Raw genomic sequence first — 21,243 nt, 5'->3', positions numbered from 1 at the left:
AATCAGGTAAAAGTAAGTTTTTGTGATTTTTTTCTTTTGTTGTTGTTTTTGTTGTTTGCCAGTAGAAGTAGCCAAGGTAGTTTAGGAGATTTTACCCAAATCCTTCAGAAGCTCCACTTTTAGCAAAAAAGAATGTAATGAATGGGTATAGCAAAACTTTGTAGAAAGAGCATGGAATTTGGAGTCACGTACAGATTCTGCTCCTCGTTGCACCAGGTGTGACCATGAACAAGTGTGCCTAAATTAGTGAGCTTCAGTTTCTGTAACTGAAAAAGGACAGTAAGAAAACAATCTCAGAAGATTTTTGTAAAAATTAATTCATATTAAATATGTAATGTTTGGCACTGGGTGGTATTCAGTTTAAGTTAACTTCCTTCTGTTTATTGTGATGGTTAAAGAGATTTCTCTCAAGTAACATTCCCAAAATGTGCTTAGTAGAAGGAAAATAGGAGCTGTACAGGAAAGGATTCTGTCTCCATGAGTGTAAAATGTGTTTCATCCAACTCACCCTTTACTATAGGACACTTCTCATATCTCTTCACATGAAATTGCAAATTGCAAAACTTACATTGTGACTATTTCCCAACATGTGAAGATTTTAAGTTATGTCGGTAAGGAGATCATAAATAGAATTCACACAAAAATCAGATGCCAGTCAAGAGTAATTTCTGCAAGACAGAGGCATAAAATTCTAAATTCTCTACTAAATTTAGATATATTATGTTTATTAAAGGATTAGACCACACACAGGAAAGGTTATGATATTACATATCACCAGAGGACACAATATTAGCTTCAGCAGGATGGGACAAACTAGAAGGACAAAAATGGAGGTAGGCTTATAGGGCGGGTGGTATAGATCCCAGATGGGGTGGACACACCTGTGGACTATGGGAGGAAATTCAGCTAAGTGAATTGGTGTGATATGCCACATAGAAGGTGACAGAGACAAGATGCAAGCCCCAGGGAAATCCAATAAAGAGTAACAATTTTGAATTTTGTTCAGGCTGAACGTGACTGAAAAGGGATCAAAGCATGCAAATCAAAAGGGCTCATCCTGATCCAGAAAGAATGAAGCAGAATATCTGGACACATTCTGAAAAAAAATTGTATTACAAAGATAATGTAATAGTCATGAATTTAAAAATAATTACTATACAAGTTTCCAAGCTAAAAAAATCAATTGGTTTATGGAAAAATAGAGGGATACCAACCAATCCTGGACAACACAACATACAGGAAGGTAATTTTTTCTTAACAATTATGCTTTTATTTTTCACTCACCTTTCAGGTATCAATGTAAATAATGTACTGAGTGAATATAAGTAATACACTGAAAATATATTAAATTTTATATAAATCCGTCTGTAATGTCCTAATAACTTATTATAAGGCAAATATAAACACCTTATTTGTTAGTAACATATATTTTCACTTTTAAAAATGCATGTAAGTTTTATCATATCTACGGTTAGTTAGAATGTAGCAATGATAAAAATGCAAGAAGCCCGCCTCCCTGAGAGGTTACATTCCAGTTTTGAAAATCTGAAGGTTTTATTACTTTTATAATATATGTGTCACAGTTCAAGCCAAAGACTACTTGAGTAAAAAATGTTTATTTTTGAAACGTAGCAGCATTTTATGTTTTGGCCATTGTGCAAAATCCTTTTTATCATTTTTATTCTATCTTGCATTTCAGAAGAACTTCAAGTAAAACTCAGATTTCAGTTTTTCCTGTTTATCTCGCTTAGAAAAACAAATCATATCATGGAAGGAGAAAGTAAATCACAGATATGGATATAGAGTTACCAATCTAGCAGAATTGTAGCTTTTTATATAATTTTCTAGTTTGTAGGCTCCCTCAATGAAGCCAAACTTACATATGCCACTTTGTGTAGAAGGATGGAGATCTGACAATATTCCGGAGTGAAGCAGCTTCAGGCACATTCTCGATGGTAATGTCTGCAAGGCACCTCCAGTTTCCAAAAGACAATTAGATTGTTGATTAGTTTCGACAGAATATGAATCCAAGTTCCTAACTAGGTTATTTCAAAAAGTAGAAGCATAAATACTCCAAAGATACGCCTGAAGCTATTTGTTTAAGTAACAGGAAATTAGTGGTAAAAAGCATAAAATCCAAATATTTTTCCTTTATAATTAATCTGTGAAAACAACTTATATACAATTTATATATATTAAATATTACATATATTTCTTAAATGTAGAACAAAATAGACAATTAAAATATTCTAACAGAAATGTAATAATGAAAGAACTAAGTTTATGATAAAAATATTTTTTCTTCTAATAACTTTCTGAAAGTTCTTTGGTACCAATAAACATGCCATCTGGTGCATTTCATTTTAGATTATTTATTTATTTATTTTGAGAGAGAGAGTGTACATGTGAGGTGGATGAACAGAGAGAGGGAGAGAAAGAATCCTAAGCAGACTCTATGTTGTCAGTGCAGAGCCTCACAAAGGGCTTAATTCATGAACCATGAGATCATGACCTGAAGCAGGAGTCGGACGCATAACCGACTGAGCCACCCAACAGCCCCTTAAGATTTTTTATAAGAGATACACAAATTGATTGCTAAGGGTGTTGTATGCAGCTTGTAAAAGAAACAGTCATGCTGGTGGGGCATTTGCATGTTCGTGGACAGAAGATTGCTATGATCAAAAGCAGAACTCGGAGTGTGGTAAGCTTAAAGGAAATTCTTCTTCCATTTTCATCTAAGCTGCCCTCTTTACAACTTTCTGATTTTACTAGGCTCAGAGTGTAAGGGGTAAGGAGTTGGCAGACAAAGAGATGAAGGGTTGATAGATGAGGTGGGGGAAGGGTAACGTCAAAGAACACTCATCATCTGATGCATCTATGAGCAAAACCAAACAGCTTCACTTAACTGCAAACCCCAGGAACATTACAGCCAGAAGTCTACTTAAGTACCAAAGTCTTTGAAGTACTGAGGTCCTCTGGTAAATTAGCATCAACTACAAGCTACATTGTGACCATCAACCAGGCCAGCCACCAGGAAGCTTTCTGTGAAATGCCATCTGTATGGCCCTTCATGAAATAAAAGTCATCATGTTCTTTTCTGGAGTTTTTGAACCTTAGCACACAGTTCACAGCTAAGAAGTTTCTCTGTTTTTTATTAACATCAGGTCAGCTCTGAGAGCCCACAACAGAAAGTGGCTGTCTTTGCTCTGGTATACTGGCATTCACCAAAATCACTGGATTTTCTTCTTTTATTCTGCACAAACTTTCTTAAGAAAAAAGCTGCTTTTTCCCCCTTCACTTTTTCATCTACTCACAATTACTGTCTTTGCTTTTTTGAAGATGGTACGTGATTAAGGACCTCCTCATATCGACCCGGCACCAGAAATGCTAAACCATGTGGCCCTTCCCTCAAGAGAGTCAGCACTATATTACTAAGCCTTCTACGTGGCTGACACCAGCTCTCAAAATTCAGAGAGGATCCTCATAAAATACTGAAAAGAAAATATTGTGACCTGATATACTTGCCAAAATCTTGTACCACGAGCTCCCATATACAGGTGCTCAGAAAATATATCACCCATGTGAATGTCTAAATAAAAATATTTTAAAGATATATTATAGCTAAAGAACATATTCTAGATGGATTAAACAGTAAAAAGAAAAATGTAAAACCCTAAAGACAATATTTAGCCTAATGGAAGAAACAACTGAAACCAATATATTTGATCTATAAAACACAACCATAAATATGTAACTATAAACTAGGAAAACATGCAGGCAAACACCATAAGTACCATATGTGGTATTTATATGTAACATATAAGTGAATATCTTAAAAACAGCATAAATATATAAACATGAACCAGAAATATATATGTGCATCTAATATGATGGACAGTTGGCTAACATCCCAATGTGTAAATAGTTTTAATAATTTTTTAAAAGCACATTTATTTAACAAATATTTATTAAGCATTTATATTCTGTGCCACCTAAAATAAGCCTGGAATCTTCATATACTACTAGTGAGAATGTTAATTAGGTTACCTTTTCTGGAAAGCAATTGATGCCAGGTACCATGTGTTTTAACAATGCTCTTACTCTTTGATCCAGTAAAGTCTTCTTCTAAGAATCTAAAGAGTTAGTGATGTGATCAAAGATCTATATTAAAGTTGTTAAATAAATTAAGAAACACATCGTGGGCCATTTTGTCATTATTAAAATTATTTACAAAAATTTAACATAGTAGAATGTTAATTTAACTTAATTTAACCTAATTCAAGTAAAGAGAAAGCATTTCAAAAAATGTGCTTAGGTTCACAATTCGTCTGCAATTCTGATATCTAATAATCTCCAAATAACAAAAACTATTTTGTAATGCATTTACTAGCAAAATATAACCTGAATTTCTATGAGGCTATTCATAATCTTTATTCATCTTATTTATTGTAAACATCAAAATTTCACAGGGTCCTGCTCCAGACAACACTAGGGGTATTATGTAATATACAGTTTATACCATATTAGCTTTTTATAGCCAACCATTTCTCAATTCCCTAGCATATTTTGGTTCCAAAATTTCCAGTCAGGGATGGAAGACCTATGCTACGTCCTCAATTTAAAAAAAATATATCCATCTGTATATTTATTTTTAATTCTATCTAAATGGATAGATGGAAGGAAAGAAGGGAGAGAGGAAGGGAAAAGGAAAGAGTGCAGGTACGGGAAAGAGGAATTTTTCTAAAATATTAGTAGTTATCTATAAGCAGTGGGATTATGGATGATTTTGTTTTCTTTCTCTTTAATATTTTTAATTTCTAAAATAAGCAAGATATTAGAACCAAGAAAAATAAAAAAACATTACAGAAACATTATTTTGGAGTTATTTTATACTAGAAGCTCTTCATAGAAAACACAAAAATAAATATTAACCAGTGTAGTGTTTGAATTATCACAAAGTTAAAATTAGTGGAGAATATATAAATGGATTTTCAGCATAAAAATACATGTATATATATTTAGTTAATATTTAATTTTAATTTAGGTTATATTTCTGTAACCATATAAATATATTATATATAATATTGAAATTTTCTTATGAGGTCTACCCTGTCCATCTCATTTAAAAAGGCAACATCTCTCATGCTCTACANTTCTGAAATACTCAATAAAAAAGAGAACAACATGCATTCATTAATTCATAGAATCTCAGAATTTTCAGAATTGTATTATCTGAAAGAAGCCTGAGCTCTCTTCAGTGTAAATTTGGCTCAGCTGAACATGGTTTTAGGATATTACTCACTATTAGATAGGCTATCGAAGTACACTATTTATTTTACACTAAGAAATGTTTGTAACCAGTTTTTAGTAAAACATTTTCTTGAGGTTTCCTTTTCTTTAGTGTTTTTCAAGTTTCCAAAGAGAAGATTAAGAACTCTTCTAGTGATTCTATCATGTGATTCTGGCTTAGTGATTTATTAAAATAATACCCCCTTGACTCTTTTAATCTTGTCTGAGGGAAAAAAATCCTGTAATCTAGCTCTCAAGGGAAATGTAGAGCATAATAAGAATACGCAATATGGACAAAGTATCTACATAAGTTTCCACTCTAACTAATCTACATCATTTGACAGTACTTTTAAATTGAATTCATAGAACCTAAAGAGCTCATGATTCTTCCTGAGAACAAATGGATTCCTTCTCATCTCCTGTGCCTTTTCCCCCACAGAATACCACAACCCTAGGATCAGGTACACAGTAATGGTAAATGTAGCCTTCATGAATTTGTGTATGTCTAAGCACAAAGAACACATGGAGTTGTGCTGGGGAAAGAGGAAACTAAGTCAAACTCGATTGCTCTCCCAGCATTCTTCAGGGCAAGTCATAATCCTTCTTATACTTTTGTTTACACTAGCTCTAGAAAGTGGACGTAAGATCTTAGGCTACTTTTGCTTTTGACAATATGAAGTCAGAGATTAAGGGGTGCCTGGGTGGCTCAGTCGGTTAAACACCCAACTTTTGACTTCAGCTCAGGTCATAATCTCATGGTTTATAAGTTTGAGCCCCGCATCAGGCTCTGCTTGGGATTCTCTGTCTCCTTTCTTCCCCTTGCCCACTTGTTCTCTCTCTCTCTCTCTCTCTCTCAAAAATAAATAAACTTAAAAAAAAAAATGAAGTCAGAGATTAGATTCCCAAATAGCAGACGAGATAGAGGAAAACGCTGATATTTTTTCTTTTCTTTAGTTCCTCTAAGTGTATCTATCACTTATACATTCTATTTTAGTGTGGTACCTGCCATGCTAAAAATTTCTCCCCATTGGTTGTTGGGAAGGTTGACTTCTGTTGCTTTAATGATGTGCTGTGTAGCAGACACTTGGTTTTTTACTGAGCCCTTTTACTTATTGTAAAACCTGTATTTGGTACAGGTATTCAGTCTCAGGAAAGATTAGCCCTGCCCTAGTCTCAGCCCAAGAGTACAAATCATGATTACCTTCAACAAAACATAACACAGTAGTTCTATTTCCTTTGCCAGTTTGAAATTGAGTCAGAAAGATGTACCTGACCCAATTCTAAGTAATAAGACATGAGGGGGAATCTGCTGGAGTAGCTTCTGGGGAAAGATTATATGCTCTTAAAAAGAGACATGAGGGAAAGGTCTCTTGTGTTTGTTTTGCCTCTGGATATTGATCTGTGAGGGTGTATGGTTTGCAGATAGAATCATTTTGCAAACATTATAGGTCTATCTGAGATACCAAGGTTGGTAAAACAAAACAAATGACTCTGAGTATTTAATGGCATTCTTAAGTTGCTGAATTGACAAACCCTGGAGTCACCCTACATCTGAAACACTAGTAATGTGTAACAATAAAGTTTCCATGTTAATCAAGCCACTTTGAGTAAAAGCTGAAGGCATGTCTCTTTAGCAATAGGGTAGCAGCTACTTTGCATTTTTGAGACAGGTTGGCTATTTGCAATAGTAATGCATCCTTATAAGTTTTCAGTTCTTATCTTTGCCTTAGTCTGATTTCATTTTGAGATTTTTAAAGTGCTCCATTATCTAAGTCCCTTTGCTTTTTGAAAAAAAACAAAGTAGAATACAAAAGTCATATATGAGAAAAAAATCTGGAGATCTAACTAGCTACAAATCAAGTAATAAATAGACTCACAGTCTTATTTCAAAGCTACTCTTTGAACTTAAAATTTTGGCCTAAATTTGAGTATTCTTTTTAAAGAAATTTTCCTTGTTTATCTATTTTTTTTTTTTTGAGAGAGAGAGAGAGAATGAGGGAGGGGCAGAGAGAGAGAGGGAACAACAGAATTGGAAGCAGTCTCCAGGTTCTGAGGTGTCAGCACATAGCCCAACACTGGGCTCGAACTCACTCACAGAGTGCAAGATCATGACCTGAGCTGAAGTTGGACACTTAACTAACTAAGCCACCCAGGTGCCCCTGAGTATTCTTCATTATATGAAATAGATGTGTTTCAGAATGTTGACTGTGTTATGAAGCTAGTGCTGGTGATTTTTTCGTTGTTTGGCATGATAAAATTAAAGGCATATTCCTAACCAAAAACTTCTCCAAGGAGAACTGAATTTTAAAATTTCCAGCAAAAATAAACTATCAGTTTCAAAAACATGATTGTTAATATCCTTCACAGTCATTTGAGAATTTGTAAAGATTTTTCAGATGGACTATTTTCATTCTAGCATTGCTACCAATTTTCAGTAACTCCAAAGCTATGGAACTTCTCACATTTTCCCAAATTTTTTGACCACACGTTTGTGATTCTCTAAATTTAAAATTTCTTCTACTTTTAATTGGGTTTATACTATATAAATGAGGATCCTGTGGTGAATTCATATGGAAAGAATGTTGAATAAGAATAAGACTTTTGAACTCTGTCTTCCTTGCACTTGTGTCTGAGCCTACACCCAGCACTGAACATTATTTTCTCACCTTTCACACAAGTAAGATGAACTTGACCCAATGTTCCTAAAAGTTTCCCACTGAAGAACCTTTAATGGCAAAGCAAAAATGAATATGTTTGCAATATAGACACTCTGGAAGATTTCCATCATAGATAGAAAATTCAGGCCAATATTACCATCTGAGTCATGGTATAATTTGTTTTCATATGTCAATATTGAATAAAATTGAGATGTCAGAAAGATGTGACATGCATATTCTGTGACCAACTCTACTTCTACTCCTGATATAACATTTCTCAAGGAATATAAATTCTTTAGTTTTAAAATGTGACAAAATAATGTCTTTCTATTTTATTTAAAAAAAATTTTAATGTTTTATTTATTTCTGAGAGAGAGAGACAGCGTGAGAAGGGCAGGGTCAAAGAGAGAGGGAGACACAGAATCCGAAACAGGCTCCAGGCTCTGAGCTACCTGTCAGCACAGAGCCCAATGCGGGGCTCAAATCCATGAACCGCGAGATCATGACCTGAGCCGAAGTTGGACGCTTAACCGACTGAGCCACCCAGGCGCCTCAATTCCTTTCTATTTTAAAATCTTAAGAATTTGTTTCTAATGATGTTAGACTGCAATATCATACATCGTCAATAGGTGCCACCACTTAATAGAATTTACTAGAATGTGAAAAGTCTTTAGTTCTATGTCCATACGTTAGTTAGTACATTTAAAAAGCATCATAAATATGAAGATGCATAAAGTGGCTTTATTTACAATAAGCGCATTTTCCATAAGGAAGGAAAATGAATGGAGGATGAATGGAGGATAATGAATGCATCTTTGGAAAGCATCCATTATTTTCTTGGAGTTTGGGATACCAAACTTGCTATTATGATAGATTATACCATATTTAACCTTGAATTTTTTTAAATGAAAAGATATGATTGTTTCCAAATATATTAAAATCATTCTCTCTTCTTAAAGAAGAAAAGCAATAATAATAGCAAAGTGTTGTGGTGGGATTAGGAGGCAGACTTATGTTTGATCCCAGGTCTTCCACTTACTACTTGGATAATCTTAAGCAATTTACTTGACCTTTTTTTCTTAAACCATAAAATTCATATATCTTATTTGCAAGGCTTACACATCTGACAGAATTTTTGGAAGAGTAATAATACATATAAATCACCAGGCACGTAGCAGGCATTCAAAAGGCAGTAGTTATTAGCAGTAGTCATGTTTCAGCAAATCCTCAGAAACTACATTATCACCATGGCATAAATATGGTGGTGTTGAACAGTATTATTAATAGTTGTAATATTAATTTTAATATGGTCTAGTACACTATGTATCTAACATTTAAGTGGTAAATATATGTGCATATCAAATCAAATTCCATTTAACTTTTTTATTCTCCCATTGCAAATTGAAAATGTACTTAGATTAACTAATCTGGTGACAAAGCTTGAGGTAAGAAAAAAGGCTAATTCCAAATATCTGAAGCAAAGCTATTTAAAGCAATGGGCCCCCAGAGCCCTCTGCATGTACTTCTGCTCCTGGAAGCCATGTGGCATCATTGGGGCCAAAGCTCAGAGGCTGAAGGAGTGAACAAAAAGAATATCTCCTCCCCCTCACCCTACTCCCACCCTTGACTTAGTAAACAGCTTCAACCTAGAGTTCCTTGCAGAATTTTTCCCAGGCAAAACCAGAAAATAAAAAGACCTTCAGAGGTGATATCCTCACATAAAACTACCTCAGAAACTTCTTAGCAGGCTTGGACCTGACCAGGATGAATAGGAAGAACACTGCCCGCTGCTACTGAGGGTATCTTTCCCAATATGCTATATGGCACTGCCGCCATCTGCGGAGAAATACTGACAAGTGGCTGATCATCTGAAGTATTTAGGCATCAGCATGAATGAAGACAATGCATCAGTATCAGGTTGCCAGGCTGCCATAGTGACTTTAACAAACAGAAATGTATTGGCTCACAGTTCTGAAGGCTAGGAATCTGAAATCAAGGTGCCAGCAGGGTTGTTAGTACTGAGGGATGTGAGGAAGGATATGTTCTGCACCTCTTGCCTAATTTATGGTGGTTAATTGGCCATTTTCTTGGTATTGTTTGGCTTTAAGAAACATCACTTCATCTACACGTGACGTTCTTCCTGTGTACATGGCTGCGTTCTAATTTCTATTTTTGTTTTTTAAGTTTATTTGAGAGAGACAGAGGAGAGAGAAATAATCCCAAGCAGGCTCCATGCTATCAGCACACAAACTGTGAGATCTTGCCATGAGCCCAAATCAAGACTTGGACACTTAACCCACTGAGCCACGTAGGTACCCCACAAATTTCTCTTTTTTTAAGGGCATTAGTCATATCCGATCAGTGGCTCATCCAACTCCAGTATGAGTTCATTCTAACTTTAATTATATCTGTAATGACCCTATTTCTGAATAAAATTATATTGTGAGTGCTAGGGTTAGGATTTGATATATAAAATTTGAGAGGATACAATTCAACCCATAAGAGTGTCCCTTTGCATCTTAAAGATACCCTGGTGCTACGGTCTGAATGTTTGTGCCCCTTGCCCACCACCAAATTCCTTTGACGGTAGGGCCTTTGAGAGGTGATTAGGTCGTGAGAGCAGAGACCTCATAAATGGGATTAGTGCCCTCATGAAAGAGGCTCTGGAGAGCTAGCTTGCCCTTCCACCATGTGAGAACACAGAAAAAAGCAGGCAGAAGTTCTATAGTCCAGAATGAGCGCCTTGGCAGAAATCATCTGTGCTGGCATGCTGATCTTGGTCTTCAGGCTCTAAACTGTGAAAAATAAATTTCTCTTGTTTATAAGCCACCCATCTGTGGAATGTTACTGAGACACTTGGTGAACTCCACAGAAAACAGAGTTTTGAAGCAGGCCTCTACCTGGAATTGACTTTCCTTCAGCGGAAGTCCAGCCAGTGGAAAAGGCCAATCAGATAGTGACGAACAAAGGGTGGGTGCCGAATGTATGCTTAGGGTAATAGCTCAGGCACTGGCTAGTCCAACCCATATTGGACAGCTGATTGAAACCATGTTGAAAAAAGTATGTTGAGGACTAGCTGGCAAGACAACATGATGCTGACATATTGAATTTTGTGGGCTCTGTTTCTAAAGACTCATTCCAAAAGTCTTTTCAGATGTCCTTAGAAATGCTTTAACAAATAGTTAGGATCTCCACGCTCAAAGTGAGATTTTCAAGTATGAAAACAAAGGCCATATACACGCCTCTGCAGGACTTTTGGTCCCAGAAGTTCTCATAAAACAAGTTTTTTTTTTTTCTAATATTTTTTTCAGTCATTCCAGAATCTTCTTATTGGAATACCTTGTTTATTTTTAGCTTATTATGTGGTAACCTTCCATGCCCTAGCTAGTATTTTGCTATTGGTAGTGGTAATAATGGTGGTTTTCCTTTGTGGATGCTCAGGCTAGGTTTGTCTTGAATAAAATTAATAACGATACTTGAGTCTTGAGAAGCAGTCTATCTGGCAATAAACAATGTCATAACTACTATGATTACATATATTCCTTCACAGAATGGAATCATACATAAAATTTCTGACTGACCCCCAAAAGTTAAGGATTGTTTAACAATTTTAAAAAGCAACATCAACACGTTTTTTAAATTGAAATATAGTTGAAGTGAAAGCAGAGGGGAAACATGTTGAATGGCTGGACACAATACTATCCAGCAAGACCAAGACCACGACCGCTAGAGCCTTGTAGCAAATTGGTATCAGATCCCTGCACTTCTGGCACTGATTGAAGATAAGGAGAAAAGCTACTTTAAAGATGCCAAACATATGGCAAGAATTCTTATTTGGCAAATTGGAGAGCTAGTGTTAGTGTCAGCAATAGACACTCTGAAACAAAGTCAGCTGTCTTGCTTTGATAAAATAAACAAACTTCTTTAGGGAATCCCTTCAAAGCAACAAAAATGAAGCCATAAAAATGACAATCACCATTGTCATGTCACTTCCGGCCTCCAGGACCCTCATCTTGCAACTTTTTCTTTAGGTTCTATCCATTGACTTCACACACTTTCAAAAACATTATTTGGTCTAAAAGAGACAAACAAATTTATACATGATATCCTCAGACTTTCCTAATGAAAATAATCCTGCAACAATGACTATTCAGTTTTGAATCTGTTCTTTTCCTTGGGCTCACTAAGGATGAGCACATCTTCTGAAAGTAAAGCAGAAGGGAATAAACTGTAAGGACCAGGTCATTCTCCAAGGTGGAGAAGCCCAAATACTCATGTGAGCTGAGAACATATAGCAAGTGCTTGAAAGAACACAAGCTGCTGACCGAAGTGGGCTCGGAGTGAGTCTTTCCTGACCAGTCCATCTGGGATTTGTGGTTACCTGGCTCTAGCCTATATCCAGAGTGAAGAATGGCAACCTTGAAAATACTTACGTCATGGGAAGAGGGCTAATGGAGGTGCCTTTGTGTGTACAGTTAAATAACACTCTACATTGGTCTTAGCATTTTGCATTTATATGGGCACATTCAAGACACTCACACCACACAAGCAGAATATGTAGCTCGAAGGGGAACAAACACGTTTTTTCCAGGACGACAGAGCCATAACTAAAGGGTGCTGGGGAGACTGTGTCACATTGATCTCGGCTAGGCTTTATTTTACCATCTGGCTCTTTTTCTAGGGCTCCCTCAAAAGGGCTATCCCTAACTAACCCATCAGGGCCTTCTCTCCCATACATCAGTCCATGTAGAAACAACAAAGGAAGTCGATTGTGTGGATTTTCTGTGTAAGGCCCCATACCAGGCTTGTTAGCAGAAGCCTCCTCCTTCACCCAGCCTGGCTGGCCTCCCCTTCGCAGTCAGGAGTCCTCACTTAAGTCCCTTTTAATGAGAGAAGCCGCTGGAACTCAATAGTCCCAACCTTCCTCTTAAAGGGACTGAGCCCCACCCTCCACCACAGCTACTTCCAACGCATTCCTAATAAGACTCTGTCATGTTTCCTATGATACTTATTCAGTACCTACACATTTTCTTTTTCAGAACCAACAGTGCTATTTTTCAGAGTAAGTGTTCTGTTAAGCTTGTCCTATTTGAATTAGGCCTCTGTTACCTACTGTTTTCCCAAATGAGCTTATAGATTGAAGGTGACCTTTTAATAGACCAGTGTATCTAACTGATATACACTAATGAAAGGTTGGTCACTCACTCACAGATGAATATTGGAAACCCCTTCACCAGTTCGAGCTTATTCCGTAGTAGTTCTGATCTACTTATTTCATTGGGTTAAACCTGTTTACTGACGAGATGCATTCAGGAGTCAGAGAAAGAAGGACAGTGTGTAACAGCGATTTCAGTTTCCAATTATTTCAGTGATTTCTTTGGGGCCAAATAAGCCACTTAATCTAGGAATGCTTAAGTAATGCACGGGTGAGCTATAGCTTGCTGAATCTCAGTGGTGGCTCTTTTGATTTAAGATCTGTGTGGGTTCCCAGACCTGCTTGTGGACATCACCAGGAAGTCTATTCTGTATTAGTGTCTTTGTGCTTATTTCCAACTGACGGCGTTCTTCAAACAGAGTGGGATGTTTAAAGACACATGTAGTACAAAGTTTGCTCTGATTGGTGATTGGGGCAAATATATGCTCTCAAATTTACCTGTAAGGAATCTTTGTATCATTTAATAGAAAATTCAGAACAAATGCTTATATTTTTCGCATCTTCCATTTACTTGGCATGACCCAACCAGCCTTGCCTAAGATTGTAATCAACTCTCTTGCACTAAGGTACAATTTATGAAATGCTCCCGTATTGTACCTGTCATCTCGTATATGAAATCTGTGGTAAGCAGGCTGGGCAAAATTGGCAAACTCTCTTCCCTGCAGAGGGAGAGGTGCTCACATTTACTCTAGTGTTGTCTGAACTCAATGGCTTTACCGCAATGCTTCATGAACTGTCCACAAGCTGTGACTTTTGTCACTTAAACACTGATTTCCTCATTGTAAGAAATGACATTATTAATGTTTACAAACAGTGGTTTTCAAAGTGTGGTCCCCAGGCCAGCTGCATCAGCATCTGCTGGGAGCTTGTTTGTTAGAAACACAAATTCTCAGGTCACACCCCAGAAGTTGAATCAGAAATTCCAGGAGTGGGAGTCTACCAATCTGTTTGAACAATCCCCTAGGGGCCTGATGCATGCTGAGCTCTCACGTGCGATATACTTAGCAGACAGCAGATTTTACCTGCACCTTAATTGGATAACACAAACACTCTTGTGCTGCTGGAAGTCTTAATAAAGCAATGCAAAGAAGATGTTAAATGATCTTTGTTAAGCCTTTTGCCTTCACTACTGAAAGGTTGAAATTTCAATATTTTCTTGTTTTCCCCCACATCCATTTTAACACACGAATCATATTCTCTGACACGGCAAGTCCTGTTGAAAAGATAGAGGTGAACAACTGTAGGCAGTGGAAACACCAGAGACATGGACAGCAAGCATGGTTCTCACAAAATGGCCTGCAGGCTGTGTGCCTTTTTAAAATATTTTAAAAATACAAATCTCCGTGTGCAGGATTTTTTCTCTCTTCATTACTGAAGCTAAATCTCTTATTCAGGACGGTTTTTGTCCAAGGACTCTAGTCTTCTTCTAATAGGCTTTCTTCTCAAGCAAAGTTTCTTTAATCCTCTCAGGTCAACTCTAAATACAGCCACTCTAATCACCTGTTCTCTTGTTGTTTATTGATTTGACATGCCAATCATTCCCTCTAATCTTTTCACGTGAATCCCCAAGTTCAGACCTTGAGCCCACATGTCCTTGTGGTCCTCTTCGGGCATTTTGGTCCTGTGTGGTCTTCTTTGTTCATTGACTATATTCCACCTAAACCATTAGTGTCTTTCAATTGGTACTTTGAGTCCCTTACTTTTTTCTTTTTCGGCATCATATCTTGCAGCATCACATGACCAGCTGAGGAACTGTTCACAGTGACAAGATGGATTCAAGCAGGATGAGATAAGACAGTTCCCATGTGGGTGAAGCATTTTAACACAACATCTGTGTGTGGAAGGTGATCCAGGTTGCTGAGTATAACAGACAACAGATGGAAGTCAGATTGGCCAGTGTGGAGCCCTAGCTTCATCATTGCTTGTGTGCTCTGAGCATTCTGACCAATCTCCAATTCCATCACCCATGCCCTGCTTTGCACATTGCTTCCAGCCTTGCCATACCCCAAGCTTTTGTACAGGTTACAAAATAAGTGGTCCCTTTGAGCAGACCAATGATTAAAAGACTCACACACAGGATAGATATTTTGCAAAGGGGCCCTGCTGCATTGACTTAATAGACAAGTGTCTCTTCTTTCAGGTTGAGGTAGCCCTCAAGACTTAGCATGTGCAGTAGGGGCTGGATTTCAAGGATCATTGCCACCAAAACACATCCTGAAGTTTTGTTTCTTGCGTAAAACTGCACAACCCCAACCACAGTGCTGCTTGTCTTTTCTCCCATTACTTACTGCTCTGTCTAAAGCAGTGGTTTCCAAAGTATAACTTTTGGACCAATAACACTGTCACCTAGAAATGGGCTAGAAATGCAAATTCTCAAACCTGACTGCAGACCTTCTGCCTCAGCAAGCAGCAATCCGTGTTTATATGAGCCTTCCAGATGATTCCAACGCTCTCCTAAGTTTGGAAACACTAGAAGATACCTGGGACATGATAGGTACTTGGTAAATGTTTGTGGGTTGGATGACTAAATGAATTTCTCCATCAAAATTAAGCTGAAGTGTCCCTCCCACCCCCCAGCCTCCATCTTATCTGGCTGTGCCCTGTCTGTGTTCTCACAAGACTCTATCACTGTGTGATGGGATGCAATGCCCTGGAGGAAACCTTTGGCTTACTTGGCTTTTCCCATGACTTCAACTGGCACTCCTTGAGGGTAGGAACTGTGCTTCTAGACTTCATTTCTGTACCCCTCAGTGCTTGGTCCACAATAGGAACACATTTCTCAGGGAAGGAAGAAAGGGGGAAGATACAACCAAGCAACCAGGCAAAGAATAAGGTAGTCACCAGACCAGGAATTGGTCCCTTCCCAAAGGGTCCTGGGCTGGCAGTTTTCTTTGTATAAAATTCCAATCAGTTCAAAAACTCATGCTAAAAAGGATATTTTCCTATTGTGCCTGAAGTAATGTGCCATTTCCTCTCATTCAATTGTTTTGCTTACTCCTACTTAAAATACTAAAATTTTAAAATATTCAAGCCACTTGTGATTTGTCAAGGGTGGCATCTGCTTCCACTTCTAGGTCTACATGGGAACAGGGCAAGGGAATGAGCATGGCTGGATCCTTAAGATGCTGACCCAGTCAACCGCAAGAGTCTAAAGATGCCAGGAAGTTCACCTTATATGGTGAAACTCCAGGGGAGACAATATGTGTCCACTGTAGAAAATGATCCAGCACCTTCCTGTCTGACAACTATTTTTAAATAGTTTTTTTCACCCAAAGGCCACTTTTATTAGGGTTATACCTCTCCTTTCCTCTTCAGTGTCTCTCTTCAGCATAGCATTATGAAGGATTAGCTCCTACATCTATAAAAACTACTCCACCACAGACCAAGAATACCTCAAGAAACATGTTTTATACTTGTTTTAGTGTTTTAATCTGCTGGGGCTATCACAGCAAAACACGACAGACTGAGTGGCTTAAACAACAGAAATTTTATTTTCTCATAGTTCTGGAGACTGGCGGTCCAAGATGAATGTGTCAGTAGGCTTTGTTTCTTCTCCTTGACTTGCAGATGGCCACCTTCTCCCTGTGGCCTCACATGGTCTTTCCTGTGGCATGTGAGCACCCCTGGTGTCTCTTTGTGTGTCCAAATTTTCTCTTCTTAGGGCCCATCCTAAGGGTCTCATTTTAAATTAATCACATCTTTAAAGATCTTATCTCCAGGGGTGCCTGGGTGGTTTAGTTGCTTAAGCATCTGACTCTTGATTTTGGCTCAGGTCATGATCTCACAGATTGAGTTTTAGCCCCATGTCAGGCTTGTGCTGACAGTGCAGAGCCTGCTTGGGATTCTCTCTCTTTTCTCTCTCTTTCTGTCCCTCTCTCTCCGCTCCTCCACTGATCATGCACACACACACACACACACACACTCTCTCTCTCTCTCTCTCTCTCAAAATAAATAAATAAATATTATTTTTAAATGTTAAAAAAAGATCTCCAAATACAGTCATATTCTGAGGCACTGGAGGTCAGGGCTTCCCCATGTGACTGGGAGGGGAGATATAATTGAGGCCATAATGTATGCAAAACAAAGTACCCTGTCTCCTGTTCCTGGACTGAAGTTGGGAGCAGGTTCAGCTATTAATCTGGATCTTAACAGGCCAATCAATGCACTTTCTTAGTAGGTTGATGTCTTGTTTGTCTATCCTTTTTCTTTTTGATTATTTGTACTCAGACTTGGCTGAATTCATGGATCCCAACTCAGTACCAGAAATTTCCAAGCTCTATCCTCTGACTTTTCTGGATGTGCAAGTGCAGTTTACTCCCCTCCTGATTTTGTCTTTCACCATTCCTCAAATCTCTTTCATGTTCAATAAAGCATTCTTTTTTCTTTTTTTTAATGGGGTAAAATACATATAACATAAAATGTGCCATTTTAACCATTTTTAAGTGTTCAGTTCAGTATCATTAAGTACATTCACAATGTTGCATAACCATCATCACTATTTGCAGAATTTTTTTTATCATCCCAAGCTGTACTCATTAAACAATAACTTCCTATCTTTCCCCATACCCCAGCCTCAGCTGACCTCTATTCTACTTTCCATATTTGTGAATTTGCCTTTTCTTGTGTAAGTAGAATCACAAAGTATTTATCCAATTGTAACTGGCTTATTTTACATCATGTTTTCAAGATTCATCCCTGTTGTAGCATGTGCCAGAACCTCACACCTTAAAAGCAAACAAACAAACAACAACAAAAAGAAGCTTATTCCTTTTAAAGGCTGAATCAGATTCCATTGCATGTACATACCACATTTGTGTATCCATTCACCTATTGATGGACAGTTGGATTGTTTCCACCTTTTAGCTATTGTGAATAATGCTGTTGTCAATAGTAAAGCTTTTTCTGTATAGAGTACTGCAGTGGTTTCAACCACTTTCCATAAAGTTCCATTAGTTATATATATATATATATATCAGCATTTCACTTGAGGGTGAAAATAATAGTTTCACTGGTAGAGCAGAACAAACTAAGGATTTGGAGTCAGACGGTAAATGTCCTTTCTGCCTCCTATTTTCTGTGTGAACTTGGGCAAGTAATTTAATATCTGTAGACTTCAAGTTTTTTGTCTGTTAAATGGATCAATGTGATAATTTCTGTTGCACAGATCGTTGTAAGATGGGGTAAGACAACATCTGAAAGCGCCTAGTAAATTGTTTGATGCTAAGTGAGATGTAGTGAATGGCAGCCATTAGTATTATTTCCAAATGGCCACATACTCTAGTCCCTACACTTTTAATTTCACCAAGCTGTTTCCTTCATCCCATTGTCACAGGTCTGGGCTTTGTTCTCACTGTTTCCCCTCGTAGCTCTTAAGAGTTTGCTTTTAATCACTTGCATAGATCACAATAACACTCCTTAATTTTCTAACCTGTTTGACACTTTATTAAAAGCTCTATTCAGCAAGTTTACCTTCAGGTCTGGGCTATAACTTCTACTATGGAGAAAGATCACTAGAGAAGATTTTTTAGAGGTTCAAGACTATCCTATCCATGTCTGTCTGAATTGCTTTGACATTATAATGTATTGACAAGTACTTAAACGGTATCAAAGACAGTAAGTCTCCTGTCCTGGTGAAAGGGTGAGGATAATTAACTTCTGACACCTCGACAGAAGACTTCTAACACCCGCATCACTGAACCACTTGTTGCAATTGCAAAGTGGCATTTTAGTCACCATACAAATATATGAGAATCCCAGGAGGGATATTAGCTCATATGTCTAAATGGAAGATCAGCATGGAGAGACTCTAGAATTAGCCCCAATGTATGCAAAAGAGTACAGAAATGCTACTTAACCTAAGACTACCCTGGTGGCCTGTCATAGTCCAGTTATATAAGGGATAAAAGAAAGCCAGAAATGCCCTGCCTTAAACTCCAAAGACCCTTACACCCGAAACACAACCTTCATATTTTAAAAGATTTATTCAAACTTTAATCATTTTAATATTAAACCAAACTAAAAGTAAATAATGATTCAATCAACCATACTGGTGTTTTGAAATGAAATTAGTGATAGGTCTACTTAACGGAGAGCCATTCATAGAAGAATCATTTAAGTTCATAAGGATAACCATGACAAAGCCTGTGACTTCAGGCTTGGCTTACTTTATTCCCAGTGTTCAGATGTTTACTTCATAGGCCTTCAATCTGCTTTTAGACATGATGTCATTAGAACTAACACTCTGCCAAATCAATTTTAAAAATCCAACCATGGTAATATTTTGGAATATGTCCAGATGATTAATATTTGAATGAACCATTTAATAGGCTGGCTATTTTGCTATTGTGTTGCAAATGAAGCCATTAATGAGAGGTCAAGTTTTGATATGCCCAATGGTTCACTTTGGACTGCCAGTGATATTAGTTAAGGTGACCCTCCCCGGCCATATGACTAAAGCAACTGTCAGTATCCCACTTGCTAGAAAGTGACCAGCATGTGGTGGATGTCCAATAAATGCTATTGCTGAAATGAATAAATAAGTAAACGATCTCTATTGCTTTGTATTTTTGTTAACACTTGTAACAGATTTGTTTTTAAATCAAGTTGTAATTGTTTCTCACCTCAGTCACCCCAGCACTATCTAGAGTGGTTCTCTACATTGATTAAATTAGCCACATTATTTGGGAAAGGGTTTTATGTACAAGTACATATTTTTGTTTGTTTTCCAACGTAATCATTTGGTTTCTAGTTCAACAAGTTATCTCTGCTTTTTTTCTAGTTTCTTCTAATGTTGACTTTGTTCAAAGAAAAAAAAAATTGGAATCAAATGTTTGACTTTGATAAAACGTCCACTAGATGGAACTATTGTTTCAAAAGAATGAGAGCGATGCCTTGGAAAGAGCCCATTTCTAAAACTTTCCCACTGGAAATTATATCATAAAAACTGATAGATAAAACCTTCTCTTTTTCTGTTTTTTTTCCCAACTAATTTTTTTTTTATAAAAGTGACATTAGCATTTAAAATTAATGCCATTTGACAGTTTACCCTCTGAAAACTTTTGCATCTCTGACTTTTTTTAGTTAAGACGCCTCAATGCTGAGTTCTCTTTTTAAAATCTTCTTCCTGTATATTTCACAGGCTTAATGAAAATGAATGAAAATGTCTTACTTATAAAATCTGCCTTAAAATAAGAATCCTGGGAAATTGCTTAATGAGTCAGAAATAATCCATAGAACCTAAATAGAACCCCTAAAGCTGAAGGGCTTAGCAAAAATAAAATAATAAAATAAAATAACCCTCAAGTATGGAAACATACACATAGAGACTAAATATGAGTACCTATTAGGTATATCTGTTAAGTCTTCAAAAACACAGTAATGTTGTCCACTCACATATTCTTGTCCAGTGAACACAACTGTATTAAAAGGGCCTATTTAACTATCTGCTAATGCAAATGGCACAGTGAAGTTGCAAATTGCATTCCACTCCTATTTGAAGTTGCTGACATGAACATAAAAATTCTCTTTATTAACTGAAATTTGTCCTTATTTTAGTATACTTAAGGCAGCTTCTAAAGCATTTTTTTCTTACTATAATGCCTATGACTAATGTTTTTAAAGCATATACTTAATATCTTATGTTTTATAATTAAACATAGCCTTAGAATTAATTATTAACTTCTCTTTAAGAAGTACAATTCTGAAGAAGCCAACATATGATGCAGTATAAAAAGCATTTTTGTTAGAGGTTTCAAACCTCCAACTTTTTTTTTTTTAAGTTTATTTATTTTGAGAGTAGGGAAGGGGCAGAGAGAGGGAGAGAGAAAATACCAAGCAGGTTCCACACTATCAACGCAGAGCCCGATGCGGGGCTCCAACTCAGGAAACCACGAGATCATGACCCAAGCCAAAACCGAGAGTTGGACACTTAACCTACTGAGCCACCCAGGTGCCCTCAAACCTCCAACTTAATGACAAGCTTCCTCTACATGTCATCCCACAAGTGTAATACTTTTGATAATTGTAAAAAGAAATCAATCAGCCCTTCAGCAAACTCTTATTATAGGAAATATCAAAGAGTAG

The sequence above is a fragment of the Crocuta crocuta genome, unplaced genomic scaffold (assembly GCF_008692635.1).
Source record: "Crocuta crocuta isolate KB4526 unplaced genomic scaffold, BGI_CrCroc_1.0 scaffold451, whole genome shotgun sequence".
Taxonomy (NCBI): domain Eukaryota; kingdom Metazoa; phylum Chordata; class Mammalia; order Carnivora; family Hyaenidae; genus Crocuta; species Crocuta crocuta.
The sequence above is the reverse complement of the archived record's forward strand: the minus strand, read 5'-3'. Positions refer to the sequence as shown.